The sequence below is a fragment of the Grammomys surdaster genome, unplaced genomic scaffold, assembly GCF_004785775.1.
Source record: "Grammomys surdaster isolate TR1022 unplaced genomic scaffold, NIH_TR_1.0 239, whole genome shotgun sequence".
Lineage (NCBI taxonomy): Eukaryota > Metazoa > Chordata > Mammalia > Rodentia > Muridae > Grammomys > Grammomys surdaster.
Window position 1 is genome coordinate 9,088,664 of NW_021604684.1, and position 22,056 is coordinate 9,110,719.

Genomic DNA, 22,056 nt, shown 5'->3' on the forward strand with positions numbered 1-22,056 from the left:
ACTAGTATGGATGTGGAAGTCAGAGGAAGGCAGTTTTCCTATCCCTGGACTTCCTGTGCTAGGTTTCCAGGCTCCCACTGCCAACCACTTTTGGTGATCTAGAGCCACAACAAACTCTTTGTTTTCTATGGGATTCCTGGGGATGGAAAGGAAGACCTGGAATAGGAGCCTGAGGCTGCAGGCTACTAACAACGCTGCTTTCGGGCATGGTGTCCCTGATGGGATGAGACCTTCTGCTGGGTCTGTAAGAGAAGCCCGAAAGTCCTTAATCCCCTTTCCTCACCCAAAGGTCAGCTGAAGGTTATCAGACCATCGGGCCTGGTTTGTTGTATTTTGGTATGAACATAAGCAGCAGTTCATTGCTTTTGTTGAGTTCATTTCTGCAGACCATCTTCTGCAAATGGCACTTGGGAGTGGAACAAGAGGAAGAGAAAAGATCGAGAAAAATCAGAATGGAGAATGCAGAAAGCAAGTCTCTAAAGTCTCAGAAAGGATGGATGTGGTTATCTGGAATCCCCAAACTTTGGAAACGGAGGCAGAAAGATTGAGAGTTCAAGGTCATCTTTAGTTAAATAGGGAGTTTAAGGGTAGGCTGGGCTACAGAAAGCTTGGGCTCAAAGAAAATAAAATACTGCAGTAAGAAGCTTGACATGTGATAATGCAGAAGGAAGCCCCTGGTGATAGGGAAGGTCCAAAGTTTTGAATGAAGAACTTAACTTAGTTAATTTTGCTTTAGGCATTGAGAGATGTAGGAATCCAGGATTTTTACTAGTGGATTTTTTACTAGCGATCATTTTTCCCCCTCTAATACTTGGAGACTAGTTCAGGAGAATGACTGACATGCATAGAGTTCTACATCAACCCAAATATTCCAAGGCAGACTTGTGTTCAGGAGAAATATTACCTCTCCATCAGTGACTGGGTAGGGAAGCAATGCTGGGCTCTACAAGGCCTCAAGATGACATCCCATCAACAGTGTGGACCAGCTGACAGTGGCTTGGCACTGATGACAGTGATACTGTGAGTTTCCTAATGTTTTTCAGACCAGAAGTCACAGGGCCAACTGTAACAGGAAGAATCTGAAGGTTTAATATCACCCAGATCACCAGAGCTTGAAGGAATCTTCAAGATCTTTGAGGCAAAATGCATTACTTCCTCCTCTGTCTCTATATCGACTTCTGCAGATAACATAGCATTGTCATGAATCTAAACAAATAAGATACTCTATCCACTGTTCTGTTCTTAAAGCTTGATATCTAGCATGAAGTAGGTTTAATGAATGTGCTGCTTTGAATGAAACTGGCACCATAGGCTCATAAGGAGTGGCACTATTGGGAGGTGTGGCCTTATTGGAGTAGGTGTGGCCTTGTTGATGGAAGTGTGTCACTAGGGATGGGCTTTGAGGTCTCAGATTCTCAAGCCAGGTCCAGTGTCTCACTCCCTTTCTGCAGTCTGCTGATGTGGATGTAGAACTGTCAGTTCCTTCTCCAGCACCATGTCTGCCTGCATCCTGCCATGCTTCCTGCCATGATGACAATGGACTAAACCTCTGAACTGTAAGCCAGCCCCAGTTAAAACCTTTCCTTACACTAACAGAGTCAACTAACCTGGACCCTTGGGGCTCTCAGAGTCTGAACCACCAACCAAAGAACATACATGGGCTAATAGACTCCCCAGCCTCTCCCCTCGCCCCCACCCTACTCATATGTAGCAGATGTTATGCAGCCTGACCTTCAACTGGAGAGGAGGCTATCCCAAAAGCTGTAGCCTGTACATGGGATAAATTCTATTAGCTGGGCTGCCTTATCTGGCCTCAGTGGGAGAGAAAGCACCTAGCTTTACAGAGTCTTAAAGTGCCAAGACTGGGGTAGACACCAGGGGAGGAGATAACCACTCAGAGGAGAAGGGGAGGGGGGATGGGGGAAAAATTGTGTGGTGACCAGGAGAAGGGCAATGAGAGGAATGTAAAGTGAATAAGTTAAAAAAAAAAAGAATTAAAAAGTTTTTATTAGTAGAGTTGCCCCTGCCATGACTCTTCACAATGGTAGAAACCCTAATTAAGACAGAATATACATGTCTTAGGTGCATTCCTTCTTACCCTTTCAAGATTTTACCAATGAGGGAAAAAAATTCAAAATACACCAACTAATTAACTTGCTCAGGCTAAGGATATGCTGGCCACAGGATTAGCTTAGCCTGCAGAGTTCATATGCAAACACAAAGACTTTCCCATAGCATCCATCAAGTTCAAGGAAAATCAGTCCCAATACATAGTTAATGTGTCCTATGCAGGGCCATGCCGGATGCTGCATTTTGGAAACAAGTTCAAAAGCAAGAGGAATTTCAAGGAGTATGTATCTAAGGAGGCCAAGTCTTCAAAGATGCTCTAAGCCCAAAGTAGAGTACTGTGGGACTGCGTAACAGTATCCTGGGTCATGGTTGAGCAGGTGCCTAGAACCCCGAGACTCTGCAGACTCTGCATGGGATTCTGTGTGAGAACCGGCAGGAGTTTGGCGCCCCCCAGAATCCAGGATCCTGAAAAGCAGTCACGGTCTCCATAGAATTACGTTGTTCAGTCACATAGGCCAGGCTATAGGCCTCAGGTCCTAGAGATTTACATTGGCAGAGCAAATTAAGCATGCCTCCCCCAGATCCTCCCCCAATCCTCCCCCTTTCTCCCTCCCTATATAGCTCAGGATTGCCCTGAGTTTTCGGGGTACGCCTAGATCCATCTATCATCCGCCATGACAATAAACCTTTTTGGAACCAAGGACTTCCTCATGTTATTGGGGCCTGCCGCCGCCAAAGCCTCTAGGCCACTGGAACTATAGGGTTCCTCCCGAATGTGGGACCTGCCACAGCGTGGAAGCCCCTCCAGGGCCCCACCGCTGTGGCAGCCTCTAAATTTTCACCACAGAGTACATAGGTTTCTGCTTTCCCCTCTGCATAAGAGGTGCCTCTAAGGTCTCCCTAGGGAAGGTAACCAGCCCTTGGAACTTTCTCACCTTAATAAAGGTTAGGTACTAGGTGAGCAGCTGAGTTGTATATTAGAGTCTAGGACGAGAGAACATTTGTATTAATCTCTCATATAACAGTCTGACCTTTGCTCAGAAACAAAAGTCAAGATGAAATCCTATAGTTTTTGTCAACATATTTTCTCGGACCACTAGTACCTCCATGTGTTCTTGTTAAAAACAAACAGTTCTTTAGCCAAAATTTAAAAAAAAATGGCGGGAGGGTTTGGGAGAAGATGCATTCTAAAGAAGGCCCTCCATATGTAAGAAACCAATGCCAGTGAATAACAGATCAAAACCATTTTTAAATTCCATATGTTCTGAACATATATTGATTTGTTTATCTCCTGATCCTCTAGACAGCATAATAGAACCACCACTTATATCATATCATCATTTATATTGTTGGACATTGTGGTAATCTCAGGGTCACACACAAGAGGATATAAATAGCTTATGTGTAAATCTGGGCTATTTTCTAGGAGGAATTTGGTATCTGTAGATTTTCATATTCATAGGGGATCCTGGAAGCATTCTCCTATACATACTGAGGAAAAACTATGTTAGTATGCTAAGGGTACTGAGCTTCCCCAAGTAGCTGAACTTTGCTCAACTCAGTATTGCACAAAATTACGTTACCAAGGAACAGTTTGTTCCTTGTCACACTTGGGACAATGGCTCTCAGATTACGTGTTCACAGGACACTTTCAAATTCTGGAATGTGTATAGAGGTCTGCTGTGTGTGAGCTCAGCAGCACCGTCAGAACTGTATGTGTACTCGGTGTCCTCCAGTCCTAGTTGAAAGTTGACAAGATTTTGACTTTGCCCTCAACCATACTTTCTTTTTATAAATCCTCAAAGCCAAGTTGTCACTTATTCTAGAAAAATCTCTTCCTTTGAACATGTCGGCAAGACACAACGCACAGCTGCTAATTGATCGTGCTCTGTGTGACGTCACACCTGCCACTCGGCTGTGCTCCCCACAGAGGCATCAATGCAATGTTATAGTCTTACAACTGAAACAAAGCTATACTCTGCACACTTAGAATACATCTGTCAGCGCATCTGGAAAGTATTGCAACCACACATGTTGAAAGCTGGGACCTGGAACACAGGTTCTAGTGGGTAGGCTAGAAAGAGTGGCATGCACTCAGGTTTCCTTAGAGCTGTCACCTGCTTCTCTGTAGGGGATCAGGTTCAGAGGCAGTGCAGGGCTGCTGGACCCTTGGAAGCCAATACGAATTTCATTCATTCACACAGGAAAATAACATAAATGCTACCCTCTTTTCAATTATTTAAACAACAACTTTCCTAGAAAAAACACGGTATTGATTGGCCTGCCCCATTGTTTTTTAAGCCCATTTATTGGGTCACATACTAAAAGCTGCACTGGTATAATGTATCAAACTGGTTAAGTCTGGAAATGAGCATATATATCTGTGAAACATCAGTCCTACCTGTGCCACTCAGCTACTTGCAGTAGCCCTATCCCAAACTGCAAAGCCTCCTCTCATTTGATTTGCCTTCATGTAGGATAAAAACAACTGACATAACAAGCTATACCATTTGCAAACTTGTTTATCTGAAATACGGTACTTTTGATTTTAGTCACTCTAGTGGCCCCTAGGATCATTCATTGTCAGTCACCAACCTGCTCTATGCCCCTCCCCCCATACACACACTCCTGCTGAGATGTGTGTCACTCCCCTCCATAGGTTCTTCTTTTGTTTCAATCCATTTTATCCTCTGGGGATGGGTGTTATGGTATATCCTTCCCTAAGCTGGCAAACATGCAGAGAAGAGATGGTTCTAAAACCTTAAAGGCATATACAAATGCAAGGGCTATTTTGGTCATGGTTTAGGAATCACTGACCAAACCCCATGGAACAGGAAAGATTTCTACTGTACTCCCTGCTTCTATGTGCTCAACTGTTTTATATGCAACAGATTGGTGGTATCATGTAGTATTTGTCTTTCCATTGCTAGCATGTTCCACTTTTGCCATCATAGAGTCTTCTAGGTTCATCCACAGTGTCTCAAGTGAAGGTAGTCTTTTTTTTAAAAAGGTTGAATAACACTGTTGTGTGTGAGAGAAAGAGACAGACAGACAGACAGGCAGACAGAGATAATTACAGTCATCAGGGGTGGACACTGTTATAAATAGTGCTGCAGTGACCATAAGAGAGTACTTGTCTTAGTCAGGGTTTCTATTCCTGCATAAAACACCATGACCAAGAAGTAAGTTGGGGAGGAAAGGGTCTAATCAGCTTACATTTCCACATTGCTGTTCATCACCAAAGGAAGTCAGGACTAGAACACACACAGGGTAGGAATTTGGAAGCAGAAGTGGATGCAAAAGCTATGGAGGGGTACTGCTTACTGGCTTGCTTCCTCTGACTTGCCCAGCTTGCTTTCTTATAGAACCCAGGACCACCAGCCCAGGAACGGCACCACCCACAATGGGCTAGGCCCTCCTACACTTGATCACTAATTGAGAAAATGTCTTGCAGCTGGATCTCATGGAGGCATTTCCTCAAGGGAGGCTCCTTTCTCTGTGATAACTCCAGCTTGTGTCAAGTAGACACACAAAACCAGCCAGTACAATACCTATGTCTCTTTGAGATCGCAATTTTAATTCTTTTGGCGAGTGTGAAGGTTGGTTTTAACAGCAGCTTGCCACATATTAGAATCCCCTGAGGATGGATGCAGCCTCACTTGAAAAATTGTCTTTAGGGCCTTCATTGATATGGAAGGACACAGCCCACTGTGTGCTTCATCTCTGGGTAGTAGCCAGGATGAAAAGGGTGTGGCAGAAGGGAGAACACTCACCTTTTGTTCAGTTGGCCTTCCCGCTCACCTTGAGTTTATTTACCTTGCTGCTGCGGCTGCTGGTTTCTTTGCTGATATTAGAACTTCATTTCCAGGTTTCTATCACTGACTGAGGACCAGAGGCTTTCCAGGAACCTCCCCAGTTTCCACCACCAGGTTGGAACTGCTGAGGTTTCAGTCTTGTGGAATGAGGAGCTCCACAAGGTTCTCAGCCTCTCAGGTGTGACCCAACTGACCTAACTGTGGTTACTGTTTTGAAGTAAACTGAGTTAATAAACAATTCTCATTCTCTCCCTCTCCCTCACCCTCCCCCCCTCTCTGTCTCTTTCTCTGTCTCTGTCTCTCTGTCTCTGTCCCTGTCTCTGTCTCTCTGTCTCTCTGTCTCTCTGTCTCTCTCTCTCTCTCTCTCTCTCTCTCTCTCTCTCACACACACACACACACACACACTAGCACCCTCAAGTTAGTTCCATTTTTTCATACTGTTTGTTATCTCTATGGACTAAAGCAATCTATTCCGTCAACAGTATACAAGGTTGCTATTATTATACTATGGGTTTTTCTTGTTTTTGTTGGAGGTTTCAGTTTTGTTTGGGCTGTTTGTTTTGGTTTTCAGAGACAGGATCTTACTCTACACGCAGCCCAAGCTGACCTCAAACTTGCAGCTATCTTCCTACCTCAGGGCCCCAAGTGCTAAGAATTACAGCCATAAGCCTCCAGGCCTGAACTCATAATTTCAGTACAACTTTCTTTAATGATCCGTAATATTGAGGACATTTCACGTCTCTGCTGACAACTGCACTTTTCTTTTGGAGGAATGTCTTTTGCCCATGCTTTAGTTGGGTTATCTGGGGTTCTGTTATTGAGCTGAAGGTGCTTCTTATATATTTGATATTAGCCTTTTGTCCAATATATAGTTTGTATATACTTTTTTTTTAATGAGATGTTGTCTGGTGTAATTCAGGCTGACCTCCAACTATACCCAAGTCTGGCTTTGAACTTCTGATCTTTCTGCTCTACCTTCGACGTTTTAAGACTACAAGGGTACATCACCAAGCCCTTTCATCCTGCAAGCTCTTTCTCATTCGGTGGCTGTTTAATTGGGTGGAACTGTTTGATACAAATGGTTTTCTTAACTTGTTTTGTTTTGGTTGCCTGTGCTTTTGTTGCTGTATCTAATGATTTATTGCCAAAGATTTTGTTATATGGTGTTATTCTTCCAGGAAAACAAGATAATTTAATCAATGTTCAGCATGGAAATTATGACGAATTGAGGCATACAAGACAAGAGCAAAGATCTCTGGATTCTCTTCCCAGCTCCCACTAGATGAGGCTCGGTGTTCTCAGTTTTAAACACCAATTTGAGGTGCTAACCTCAAATGACAATATTATTCTAATTTCTAAATTGCACAAGAAGTACTCCAAAGTCAACACACTAGAAGCTAAATGAAAGAACTGCTTGTGACAAACCTTTTCCTGGGGAGATGCAACACACACATCTACTCACCCCAAATAGGGAACCCATGACCAACCAAAGTATGGATACTATCAAAGTTCAACTTGGTGATCCAATGAGTTTTATTGGGGTGACTCACATGGGAGTATGGGTGAGAGATTACTTACAAGAGCAGAAATTACTCAAAGATGGCACTATCAAAGCCCACCTTAGCATGAGTAACAGCTCACAGAAGCTGAGAAACCTAGAATACCCTACAGAGCCTACAGGCAGCTCAGTGGATTAGAATGTCCTTTCCAAGTAACTGGTCTGAACCTCTTCCAGGAAGCTGGGATGCTTTCTGCTTCTTTCCAGATAGCTAGTCAAGTCTCAGTCTTTGTAGCTTGGCTTGTCTGTGGGTCTTTTTTGGAGATATTTAGACCCATCTCTGATCTGGCTTGTCTGAGGGTGACTGTCAGTTTCTTTATTGCCTATTCTGGGAAGGAGGAGACTAGTGAATCTTGTCAGTTTCAGGGACTTCCTGAAATATTTTGAGTTGTTTACCTCCCTGTTTGAATAGCTTTCCTGCAAAATGGACTGTTTCAATCTTGGAGGAAACTGTTATACAACATAAACAATTAAATTATCTAATAATTACTTACCTTTGATATTTATTGGAAGTAAATAACCCTATGCCAGACCCGAGTCTATACATTTTGTATATGTTGTCTATTTAGACCAAGAGTAGACTAAATGTTGTCACCTTGTTTAGTAGATAAAAATACTGAGGTTCAACAAAGGCAATATGATAGTGAGTGACAAAACTGGGTCTTCAATCTAGCAGACAAGCTATACATTCACTATGCCACTGGTTTTCATCATGCTACTTTTTTTCAAAAACACTAAATGTTGAAGTTTTGCAGAGATTCTGATGTGCATGGCTTTTAATGTATGAAACATGTATGAGAAGAAAAACACAAATACCCAAAAGGCAAGGTTTCTAAAAAGGAGCTGGTATGACAAACCAAACTATCTAGTTTGAATGGACTCTTTTAGCTCATTCTATTCTAGCTCATGTGTGTCCCAGCAACAGATGGCTTAGATCTCAGGACTAGTAAATTGGTGCAGCAAAGACCCAGAGCTGTATTCCAGAACTTCTGAGGCTAAGTTACAGGATCAGCACCAGGGAGATGAAGCTGGAAGCGAAAGATTATAGGGGCAAGAAAACAGAAACCCTGAATCTTTGACCTCAGGTTACTGAGGAACCTAGAGATCACCCACCAACCTTCCACCCACATAGGCACTCCCTCTACAGCAACTCCCTTAACCTTTGTGGGCACTTACCCAGCCTATGCCTAAGCATTCCCAGAGCCTGAGTATGCTTTGCTTTTTAGACAGCCTGTTCTACTGCTAGATACCCAAAGATAGCATATAGCTTTACTCCTTTCAAGAACAAAATGTGCCTTACAGTGATTGCTACAATCAGTGAGCACTGGTTCTGTCTACAAGAAACCCAAAAACATTTGTCCCCTTTTCCTATAACAGGCCTTCAGACATTGGAAGGTGTACTGAGTCTTTCTCCAGCAAAACAAAGACTCTGGTGCCTATAATTTTCTTCGTGGGACAGTGTTGCTCTACTACCGTTTCCATTGCTGGTCACCCTGTTAGCATTATTCAACTGGCTACGTCCAACAACTTACTAATATTGATGTCTTTTATAAGACCTAGCTCATGGCCTGCTACCCAGCAGTAGGAACTAGGTGACTGCTTACATTAAACTGAATGAGGAAACTACAAAAGGAAATCATGGCTAATTTCAGAATCTTAGCAGTTGATAGCATCACTTAGATATCATTTAGATCCATCCCTGGGCCTTGATCCTGACCTCTTTGACAGGAGTTAGTCTCCTTCACTGAGATCTTCCCCAGTCTCGAAGGAGCAGTTAAGGGATCAACATAATGATCTGAAGACCTAGCCATGCCCACAATAGTACCAGAGAAATTAGGGGGAAAATGAATGAGCAAAGGAGCTCATTGTGTAGTTTCTGTGTACCAAGTTTAGAAGTGTTCCACATGTTACTTTATTTAGACCTTTCAAAACCACAATGAAAAAAGCAATGTATCCATTTTACAGATAAGGTCATTGAGAAACTGAAAAGCTAAGATGCTTGCTCAGCGTTTCATGTGCTGAAGGGTTGATCCTTGATCTCCTGGTGGAGATGGTCTCTTAAGGATGGGCTAACCTCACCAATCAGTTAACCCATTGATATGTTTACCACTGAATGGCCTTTTAGGACATGGAACCTGGTTGGAGGAAGTAGGTTGCCAAGAGCATGTCTTTGAAGGTTATATCTGTCGCTACACCTTTCTGCCAAGTCACCATGAGGTAAGCAACTTAACTCAACTTCATCCTCTCCACTACGATGTTTGAACTCACCACAACCTAAAAGCAAATGGAGACAGCCAAGCACGGAACAAAACCAAACCACCCCAATGGAGAGATTACAGGTATTTTGTCACATCACCAGTTAACTAATACATCCAGTAAGTGTGAAAGTCATGACCATTCAAACCTAGACTCGCCGTTTCAAACCTGATACTTTTGACTTCATCACTCTGCTTTCTGCAGTGGGTGGGAGGAAGGGATAAAAAGGTAGACAACCAGGAGGAAAGACAAGCAGGGGTAGCAAGGGGACATAAGACACCCTTTGTGAGCTGTAAAACTCTCTGCTAAAGAGACCTATGACAGAAAACGACCCATTCTAGACCAGCTCTGTCCCGGGACCCAGCTGTTTGGTGCTCTCTTTTCCATCCCAGACTTCTAAGACCTGGCACCTTTTTTCTATGACAGGTTTCAGAAATTGGAAGATGTATTTCCAACACTAAGAAATACACTGTCAGGCTTTTGTCCCAAATCAGGCCAAGGGGTTTTGAAAGGCATGTGCCCTAGACTCAGATTTGTGTTTAAAACCTGGCTTCAAAGAAATCTCAGCTGGAACACAACATCCCCTCTACTTGGACCCTGAACCACTTTGGATAGAATAAAGAGTCAGTGTCTGTATCAAACCCGTGCTTTCCAGCATGTTCTTTTCCACACAGTGAAAGCAACCTTACTAAAAGGGAAACCAAATCTCATCACTTCGTCTCTCATATTTGAAACTCTCCTACTTTGCACTTGGTCTGTAATTCAATCTAATTCTTTCCATACACCTCCTCATGGCTTACCTCCCCTGGGATACTCCCCTTCCCTGGGATCCTCACTGCTCAGTACCTCAATCCCTCCTCACTCCTGCTTGCTTGCCTCAGATTCTAACCAGAACCCTGCTCCCGGAACAAGTTCTTCCTCTTCCTTACGTCTCCATCTTGAGCCACCATCAGCTCCAAGTCAGAGCATGCAGCCTTGGTTTAAATCCCCAAATCCCCTCTCTTCCTAAACAACACAATGGTACTCATTTATTTAAAGCCAACAGGTGCCTGAGTTCTAAAAAAGCAATAGCTGCATATGTGTGCTCACCCAGGACCACAGTTATCCTCAAGAAATATCTGAGAGTTCTGTAGGAAAATCTTTCCAGCCAGCCACTCTCCAGTTAGCTTTTGCTGAGCCTCAGTTCTGCAGACTATAAAACGAGGGAGTAGGACTGGGTAGCCTCCGATGACTCTCATGCTTCTAATGTTCTAGGCTAACCTACTTAAGGACCCATACAGTGTAACTTCTGCCTTCAGCAAAAATATTTTAAAAGCAATATCACTGCTAAGGAAGACCCTGGGAATATAACCGCCTCCCATGGTGTGGGCTGTGTTTACAAAACAAACCAAAGAAATCATCATAAATCATTCCAAGTGGAGCTGCCTGGGTTGAGACAACAAGACAAAAATACCTCTGGGCACAGCTCCTCTCGGCCTCCACCCAGCTTAGGAGGAACAAGGCCAGCCAGCCAGCACCATGCAGCTAGAGTCTGTCGCCAACATGTCCCAGCCTCACTGGGACCCTCAGTACAGACTGATTTCTTGCCCTCAGACTTTGAATTCCTCCTTGGACCTTCTTTTCTCTTTGCTAGTGTCTTGGAAAGAGGAAATGACCCACACAGACACACAGACATGTAGTAAGTCCCCAGTTGGCTGTTTCCTGAGAGGCATGTACATCTTGGTTAATGCTTCTTTTGTTCAGATTTGCATTTTTGCCTCCCCACTAGAGGAGTTGAGTGTGTACTCCAAAGTTCTGGAAAAAAAAAAAAAAACACAGAGGGACACACTTTGAAACTCGAATGGGGCCCTACAGTTGCAAGAATTACTTTAGGTTGTTGTTTTCAACTTGTTCACTGGCAAGCCCTTACTCCCTAAGGGTTTAGGATGATACTCTAAAGCCTCGGTGTTCTTATTGCATTTATATTTATTTAGTTTCTATGCATAGTGGTTATTCTTTTTGTTAACTTGACACAAGCCTGGGCCATCTGGGAAGAGCGAACTTCAACTGAGAAACGAGCTCCATTAGATTGGCCTGTAGGCAAGCCTGTGGGCCATTTTCTTGACTAAAGATTGATTGTGGAAGGACCCAGATGATTAAAGGCAGTGCCACCGTCCCTGTGAAGGCGGTCCTTGGGTGTAGAGAAAGCAAACTGAGCAATCCATAGACAGCAAGCCAGAACTGTTCCCTCTCCATCAGTGCCTGACACCAGGTTTCTGCCTCGATCTTCAGCCTGACGTCCTTCATTAATGGACTGTGCCATTAAACTAACCCAAACATACTCTTTTCCCAAGTTGCTTTTGGTCATGGTTATACACTTTTCTCATTTGCTTTTTTTCCTATCACATCAATCGAAACAAAACTAGGACTGTGCGTGTGTAGAACAGAAGATAACTTGAGAGAATTAGTTATCTTTTTCCACCACGTGGATCCCAGAGGTCAAACTCGGGTCATCAGGCTTGGTGGCACATACCTGAGCCATCTTACCAGCCTGAGCCTCAGTATTCTGTCTCCTGCTAGGGACTAGAAAGCTTGACACCCGAGCCACAGGATCTCAGATGTTTGAGAATTTGGTAATTGAATTAGCCTAGACTGGCTTTGCTCACCTTCAAATAGATTAATTCAGCCCCTATATCATCCTTGAGACAGAATCAGGGGCCTTCACTCTAGAGTAGACCCAAGAGCTGCTAAAGAATGATAAACCTATGAGCTTGTGGCCTTATGATACAGGACTCAGATTTTGTGTTTTGTTGCAACATCAGTGTTGGTTTAGATTCTCTTACCACCTGGAAATTTCTTTCTCCTTTGGAGTTGACCAACTACAATATTAAAGATAATAATGACAGAATATAAAGCACTTATCTATGTAGATATCATGTTAGACACTGTATTAGTTATCTTTCTGTTGCTGTGATAAAACTCCATAGCCAAGGCATTACAGAAGAAAGTGTTTTATTTGGGCTCATGGTTCCCAAGAGGTAAGTGTCCATGATGGCAGAGCAGAACATGGCAGCTGGAGTTGTGAGTTGAGAGTGTACATCTTAAACTGCAAGCAGTAAAACAGAGAGGATCAGAAATGGTGTGAGTCTTTTAAACTCTCAAAGCTTGACTCCAGTTACACACTTCCTACAGCAAGGCCATGTCTCCTGATCATTTACATACAGCAGCACCAACAACTGGGGATCAAGTATTCAAACATCTGAGTCGATGGGAGGCATTTTTATTTAAACCACCAAAGGCATTAGAAAACCTTGACGTTGCCACTGTCACTACTGTTGTGATTTTATTCCAGGGTTAGCCCACACTCAACCCCATTCTCTAGCCTTAGCCAACCCAGTGAGTTTCTTTGCATATTCTCCACTGTATGGCCTTTACCTCCCTTTCATGTTACTCTTTCTTGAGCTACTTCAGGACAAGTACTTTCAGATTTACCTTCAGTTCACTTTATTTTACTCAGTATTAACTCAGAACATACCTCTGGAAAAAAAAAGTTCTATACAAAAAGAAAGCCTCTTGATTTAAAAGTATTAGAAGTTCAAGACCTCTAGATACACAAGACAGGTAGAACAGAAAATAAATGCCTGGGCTATTTTGAATGGAAATGTTTAGCCTTGGCTTTGATTCTTGCATGTAATTGACATTGCAGTGTTTAACATTTTCCAGATTTTGAGTACTTGTAGCCTTAGAACAAAAACACCAGTTTTTATTTGTAATCCCAGAAAGAAAACAAACAAACAAACAAATAACCTTCCTTCTATTAATTTTTGCAGCAGCCCAAGGTACACAACATTTAATTGAGTGCTGATACAGACCCAGAAGTGAGAGAGGGCAGGCTCTTGCCTGATCCTCTTCCTTGCCTTCAAGAAGTCTTCCCCTGCCCTCCATCCATTGGGAAGCTGTGGGACTGCGTAAGGGTATCCTGGGTCATGGTTGAGCAGGTGCCTAGAACCCTGAGATTCTGTGTGGAATTCTGCGCGAGAACTGACAGGAGTTCGGTCCCCCCCATCATCCAGGATCCTGAAAAGCAGTCAAGGTCTCCATAGAGTCACATAGGCCTGGCTATAGGCCTCAGGCCCTAGGGATTTACATACTAATGAAGGCCAGAGGGCAGAGCAAGTTAAACATGCCTCCCCCAGGTCCTCCCCCAATCCTCCTCCTTTCTCCCTCCCTATATAACTCGGGACTGCCCTGAGTTTTTTGGGGGTACGCCTAGATCCATCTATTATCCACCATGACAATAAACCTTTTTGGAACCAAGGACTTCCTTGTGTTACTGGGGCCTGCCACCGCCAAGGCCCTCAGGCCGCTGGAACCATAGGACTCCCTCCCTAATGTGGGACCCACCACAGCGGCCTTCTTAAATTTTCCCCACATTTTGGCGCATCCAATGTGGGGCACAGACACCCATGGACTTCAAAGACTGGGCCACCCCAGTCTGCTACAGAACACAGCCGAACTTCCCGCCCTGCTTGTCCGGTGCTGTGAAGAATCGACTCAGTGAAGATTCCGCGCTTCTCCCATGCTGACTAAAGCTACAGCTCCTTAATCTCTCACTTAGAGGATCTCTGCATTCCAGCCACGAGGACCCACATCTCCAAACAAGCTGGCCAGGCCACCAAGTCTGCTAAGCAAGTACAGTCTCTCCCACGGGCACTGCTAGGGCCTCTTTCTTCTTCCCCTATCCCTCTCCTCTTCTCAGCTGTGGGCTGTCCGACGTGAGCCCACATGCCCCGTCTTAGCCCTCCAAGCCAAGGGCTTGAGACCTACCAGTCCCTGGCTGCCCCAGAGCACAGAGGATCCCCAACCCCTTTCATTTTCTCGGCAGTGGGTTGTCCAACACAAGCCCACATGCCCCAAGAGCTCTGCACACCCGTGGAGCCTGAGTGAAAATTCCCCATGCTGGGCAGGGAATAAACTCAGCCAAGATCCCGTGTGCTCCTGCTCTGCTGACCTACTGCATCACAGCAGACACACGGACACACAACACAACAGAGATTCACGCCCACGCTTGCCCACGCATGGGCCTACATCGTTCCCTACAGATGATAGAGGATCCGGACAAAGCCAGCTCCAAGAGTACCCCCTGCTGGCACCCGCCAAGACCCTCTCCATGGAACCATGAGTAACTCCAGCCTAGTCCCTAAGACTAGCCGGCTCTCTCTCTATCCTTTCTCCCTCTTTCTCTCTTCACGTGTTTCGGGCCAATGTTTTCTAAATCTTAACTACCACTAGCTCCTGCCTGACTCAAAAGACTAGATCTCTCTCTCCCTCTTCTCCACGTGTTCGCTACAAAATGGCGGAGACCCCTTAATCGCCATTCTTTACCCCTCCCCCCAAAAAATCTCCTGCGCTCTGCCTGCCAAGAGGTTTGCCCCTCCCCCAGGGGTTAACTTTTCACACTAAAATTCCCCCACTCCCCGCCATTTGCAGCCGGCTGGTTACAGCCCAGCTGACTTGCCTGTAAAAACAGGGCTGGCTCTCTGTTTGCCCCTTCCCCACTAGTCCCCTTCTAAGTCATTTGCGGCCAGCTATTGCCCAGCTGGCTTGCCTGTTAGCAGAGAGTCTGAGACTCGATCTGCGCCCCTTCGCCTTTGTTTAACTTACAATTTCTTTCTCAACCTCTAGGTGTCTCTCTGCCATAGCTCAGTCTCACACAGCCTTTCACTCCCTCTGACTCTGTTAAGAAACTTCTATGTTTTTCGCTTTAAACTTTTCTTCAAAGTTAGCCTTTCTTTTCTCTAAGAAAAACAACAGGGGGAATTCCTTGGCCTCTCTGCTAGAACATCCAGCCACCAGGTGGTAACCCAAACCACCACATGGCGGAACAGGCCTTTCCTCCACTACTTCTAAATCTGCCATTAATGCCTTTTCCCCTAACAGGAATGCCTAGAACAACAGTGTTTGTGCTTTTCAACCCAAAATTTTTTGCTTTTTGTTTAAATGTCTCCTTTTCACTCATGATATATTCTCAACAATTTTTTTCAACTTTTAAAATTTCTTCAAGGTGTGAAAGTCATCTAAATTTACTCCCACAGGTTAAAGCAAGAAGCTGATCAACATCTTTCAGCTATTAATTAACAACTAGTTTCCTTTTACAGACAAACTGTTGCTGCCTACATAATTAATATGATTTTCTTCCACAGTCAGCTAAAACAGACTCAAAGGTGACTTCTAAAACTGAAATTTCTTCAAACACCTTTGCTTTCTAGGATCTCAACAACACACCATGATGTACCTGATCCCAAGTAGCCTAATGCTTGCTACCCCTTTACAGACATCCCTCTGCTGGGGTGCCACTTCTCTGTTGTGATTATTCTACAGGTGCTCCCACAAGTCCAACAGAGACTTATAGAGCCTCCTGGAACCTGCCTAGGATGCCGTGCTGTCTTCTTACAGCCACACCGCCTGACTACAGATTCCAGAGACATGCTGAGATCCAGAGACACATGCCAAGATCCAGAGATGCTGAGTCCTGTGGACAGATTCAGACCTTCCAGCTACAAATGAACTCTTTTGCCAAAGTCAAATAACTAAAGTTACATGTTAGTGAGGAAAATGTAATGTCTATCTAGATTAGTCAGATATTACTACCCTCAAACTGTACCACCTAAATTCAATTGATTCAATGATCCCTTACCTTCCCTACCCCCCAACTCCCCCTTACCCTGTGACGTAATTATGCTAATACCTCTGGTCTACATAGTGCTTTCTTTCGACTTCCTCATCCAAAATTTTTACAGTGACCCCCCCTTTTTTAAAAAAAGTAAAGGGAGGAGATGTGGGACTGTGCCAAGCCCCTCAGGGCGCTGGAACCATAGGACTCCCTCCCTAATGTGGGACCCGCCACGGCGGCGGAAGCCCCTCTGCTGTGGCGGCCTTCTTAAATTTTCCCCACAGGAAGCCTAAAAGCTCCCATCAATAACCATCCACATGATGTTCTGTGCACCAAATTCATCTGCAGAAAGGTCCTACCTCATGGGGTAGTTATAATAATTAACTGAGTTAGCATGGGTAAATCATTTGCTTCATACCTGCTAGACTTGCTATTATTACTTGCAGCCCTTGGTGGTAAGGTGTCTATCAGTAAGGACTATGATCACACAGAAGGACCATGGAATGCTCATATATGGAGACTACACATTACCTTTATCACCCACTGCCCCACCCCAGCTAGATGTAATGTTTTCTCAACAGACAGGCAAACTCTTTCTATTAAAAGTATATGCTTTGTGAAGGGACACCTCTGGTACTCCTTGAGTCCATTCAGGCAGACCTTCCTGGCTTCCATTCTCTAGGGCTGGGAATGCAAATGGATTGCATCAACAAGGCTAGCCTACCTGTCTTTCGTTGCTCGGGACTCCATGCATTTATTCTTCCAATTAATATTTATTGTGGGCCTACTGTGACTCAAACAACATGCTATAGACATAGTAACAATCAAGAAACACCAGGATCAGCCCTTGGGAGCTTGTCCTCTATGGGAGTATGGATAGAATCCAGTAGAAAAGTAAGATTCACAAGAGCTGATGTTGGAAGATGGAATGGCAACCAAGACACAGAAAGTAAGATGCAATGTCTTCAGAGTTGGCTTTCAACGACAATCAAGGCTGTCACCTCAAGGCATGATGGAGACTAAGGGAATAATATGTACATACATATTTATCTAAGAGATTCCAAGGACATTGCTGTTTGCTTCTATTAATTTACTCCTGTGAGGACATATACTACTCTTTTGGCAACCAACATTTTCTTAAATAAGCTCTTTTATAAACAATTATTATAGGAACATTTGGCATAAGCACATGACTGATGCTAGCATTAATCTTCTCCTCATGATTAATAGGCCACAGTCTTGTTATGCAGGACTTTTCATTCTGGGAAGTGAATTTGAAAGAAACAATAATTTCATTTAGAAAACATTGGCCTTGACTTTCAATCCTCAGGAAAAAACTAACAACTGAAGAAGTCCCAAGCCATAACCTTAGGTCTTTACTGATTGGACTTCTCTTTCTAAAACATTTTCCTTCTTCCTGAAGCAGAGGCTCTGGCAGCTACAACTGTCTGTATAGGACAGAAATACAATGTGAGATGTGACCTGCAGACTTAACATGTTCAGGAAGCACTTCTATTTATATTAATAACTTCCTCATTTTGTTTCTTTCTTTTCCTTGCCCCAAAGCATACTGAAATAAGAGTTGTTGGATCATCTCCATGGTTCCTGTATGTTTCATTTGAAGATGGAAAGACAACTATCTATCAGTGGCTTTACAATACTCTTAGGACCACAGTGTCACAATCTCTGCAAAGTCCATTCAGACAAGCAGCCTTCCCTGAGCTGCCCCAAAACCCCCAAGTGAGCCACTTGTCACTCCTGTCTCCTTCCAGATGTCTTCCTCTACCTCCAAGTATCTAAGAACTTAAATGTGTTCTGATAGACCCCCAGGCATCACCCAGCCCTACCCTTCTTCCCACTCTCCCACCTCTTTTTACTCCACATCCTCTTTCCACTCCTATCCAAAGAAACAGTTCCCATCCCTGCTGTTTTCTCAAATCTGAATCCACGTGTTACCTGTGTGGCTTTAGGTTGGTTTAAAATCTATGTGCCTTGGGAAATTGCGTACCTATAAAAAGACCGGAGAGGGGTTGGAGAGATGGTTCAGTGATTGAGAGCAGGTTGCTGCTTTCATAGAGAACTTGAGTTCAGTTCAACATCTGTGTCAGGTAGCTCACAACTGACTGTAACTCCACCCCTAAGATACCCACCAGCATCTTCTGGAATCCATGGTCACCTGCATTCACACAAGCACAAACCCATACATAAACATACACATAGAATTAAAAATAAATATTTTTTTAAAAGACCATGAAAATAAATGCCCCATAGAAGATACAATGACCCATAGGGATATTTTCAGTATGAAAACTAAATTTAATATTGTATGTAATATTTCATTTTTAAAAAAGCTTCTGCATGATTCGTAGTGATAAATGTTCAAAAATACTTTCTATTTTTACTATTAACCTCATTTCTTTCTTCCCTCTGTCTTATCCTCTCTTCTCTTTTCCCTTCCTCTCTTCTTCATCCTCTCTCTCTCTTTTGCCACATTCCTCTCAGCTTCTTCACTCACTCACATCTCCTTCACCTCTCTCCCCACCCTGCCCTCCCTACCCTCCCTGCAGCTGCTCCAGCCTTGAGCCCATGGACATTTTCTCCCACATTCAGTCACTGTTCCTACCAGAGCCAGAAACTGACAGATGGAGCCAATGCCAGCCAGGTACTTGACTTTAGGGTACTTCTAGATCTTGAATGTACATTTGTCCAGCCACTAGCCAAACATTTTTGGAGACTGTAAGAGATCCAAAGTCCCTGGGGACTAGGAAAAGATAAATGTCCTACTGACCATCTTTGCTAAAAGGAGAGAAAGATTGACTGTAGACATGTTAAGCTGTTCTTTTAATATCTGGGCAACTCTCCACTGCATTCTCTCATGGTCTTCATGCACCAGGCCTCAGCACAACCCAAGTTCCTCCCATCCTTTTTTTGCTCCTAATTTCTTTCCCAGTCTGAATTTGGCACCACACCCTGACACTCACTTTCTCTCCCCTGTGCTGGGCTCTGAGCTCATACAGAGTACAGACTGGTTCTCAATCCAATACCTCATAACAACTCCATGACACAGGGCCAAGAACAGAGGATTTAGACTCAGACAGAAGCAGAACTCACTTCTGTGCTGGCGGCCACTTTGCTTTTGTGATTTTATGGGGTTTGTATCTTCTCCATGTCCATTTGCCAATTCACCAATTTAACAAAAATCCATTGAATGCTCGCTGTTTTCCAGGTACTGAAGAGGAGTTTGGGATGGAGAGGCGAAACCTTTACCCACAAACAGCTTAGAATATGAGTGACTGCTAACAACTGAAATCAAAAGAAAACAAATGAAATCCAAGAGACAATGAGTCCTGTGAATATGACACTCAGGAGCTCAGGTGAGTGACAGTAAGCTGAAGAAGTCAGAACAGCCACCCACGTCCACAGAGAGATGGCTTCAACTGTATTTCTGACCCTCAGTGCCTCTGCCATGTTAGGACTAGTATTACTTGGTGTTAGGAAGGGCTGCCCTGTGCATTGTACGTTCAACAGCATCCCTGATCTCTATCCCCACTCAACCCCACTGTGACAACCCAAACATCCACAAATATTGTCAATGTTCTCTGGAAGAGTGGGTAAGGGAGCAGGATCACCCGAGATGAGAATTATCGCCTCAGAGTTGACATGCTTGAGGCTGTGTCTCTGCTCTGCCACTTTACTTCCAGTGGTGATTTTTACTAGGAAACCACAGTTCCTGAGCTTCAGCTTCCTCCTGGGTACAGAGGGAGATCATCAGCAACATCTTATGGTGTCTTTACAAGGAAGGAAGAGATACGAAAATAACCAGACTATAGTAAGCTCTCCATAGTGCAACCATTGTCACTGATCCATCTTGCCAAAAGGCTACTGGCTCGTTGGGGGCAGGAAAGACCTGTCACATAGACACCTCTTGCAACCCTCACAAAAGACTCCTTCAAATTTGTTTATCCTCTAAAGTTAAATGAAAAAAGAAAGTCTAAGAAATCTCTATCACATATTAACCAAAGGAGACAAGAGTTACCAAATGAATGGCTGTGACTCTGACTTGGTCCCAGAGATTCCTAGTCAAGTCAAAGCTACCATCTGATTTCAAGCTTTCGATGGAGAAGGAAGCAGCTTTTCACTGCGAGCTCAGAGAAGCATAGGAAAGTTCATCCCCACCACAGGGAGTGGCTGATGAAAGATGATATTGCCTTCGTCTTCCTCTTCAGCTCTGAACAATTGAAGGGGCCTTTCCTTTTCCTGTTTGGCTTGTTTGAAGCCCCCAATTCTCTTTGGCACATCAGATCTTACCTCCCTGTTGCCTTTGAGGCCCAGCCAATGACTGAAGGACATTTGTTTTCAACCGTCTGAGGGAGGAGCGAGGAGAAGGAGGAGGCTGGTAGACTTTGCCTCCTTGGTGCTTCCTAAGCCTCATAGAGGAATAGCTTTCATACCTGGACCTGAATGGGAGTGTCATCAGCCCATGATTTGTCTTTCTTCCTGTCCATCTCTACCTCATCCTCCTTAAGGTCTTAAAGATCTAATAGTCACAGACTAACTTATCTTTATAGAGCTCTGAGTAATTCCTCCCTGGAATAGATTTTTTTTTAAAAAAAGAAAAAATCCAGAAGGGTATCTACCGTGTTTGTTTCCTTTCCTAAGAAATCATTTCCAGTACCTTCTGAGACCTCATTTGTCCCTGTGCCTGGAATATTTGCTTGATTTTCCCCTCTGCTTCCAGATCCTGTGTTGAGTATTTTTTGGCCAGAGTAAGATAAGTTTTGATTTAATACAATTTTTTTAAAAAAAAAAAAAGTATTTCCTGAGAAAGTGCATGTGAGTATGAGATTCTAGTCTGGGTACCCTGAAGGATATGACACAGAACAAGGCACTAATGTCTGGGAGTGCCTGTATCACTTACACAAAAGCATCCACTTAAATGTGTATTGGAGGTGGACATGTCCCAGTTGTACAGGTGCTAGGATAGCCACCTGCCAGTCACCTACCACATACCAGGCTCTTACTAGATACTCTAGGTGCAAAAGTGAACAGGTCATAAGCTTGTGGACACGCTGAGGCCAAGTGCAGACAGGAGAGTTCTGTCCACAGAAGACTTGATATCATTTGACAAGGTAGAAAGAATGTTCTACTGATGCAGTGGGAAGTATCTGCCCAGCCTGGAGCAACTGGGCATGGCTAACATGTCAAGAAGGTAGCCAGTGGTGGAGGAAGAGCAAACACATGAATGACCGCTGAGAGTGGAGAGTCTGCATGGGACACGGAGGACCTAACCAGCTGCTGGCTCCACCGTGTCTACACAGCTGTAGAGCTCTGCCTGATCTTTCCTGAATCCCTGCAGTGCCCGGGGCATATGACATTAAGAATGGCCGGGCCACACTGACCCTCTACAGTGACAGTAAGGTCCCACCAGGTTGTCAGAGAGCCCTTCAGGCTTGCTTTGTCTTCTTACTCCTTCCTGTCCTGCATCCTTCCTTTTCCTTTTATAGATATTGAGCACTAAAAACATCCTATGTCCCCAGCCCCATTTTTGTGTCTACTTCTAATCCTGCCTACACCAGCATCGGAGACCAATCTGCAGGCTAGACTGTATTCCAACGTGTTTCAATCATTTCCCTTCACAAACAACCATTCCTGAGGTAGTGTGTCCAGATTCTAGTAATCTCCAGTACTATACAGGCTTCCCACAT

The 22,056-nt window shown here is 44.1% G+C and overlaps 1 long non-coding RNA gene across 1 annotated transcript in view; it reads right to left on the bottom strand.

Annotated features, from left to right (window-relative positions):
- LOC114626688 overlaps positions 1 to 22,056 on the bottom strand; it is a 43,967-nt gene that overhangs the window by 13,687 nt on the left and 8,224 nt on the right. The window lies entirely within an intron of this gene.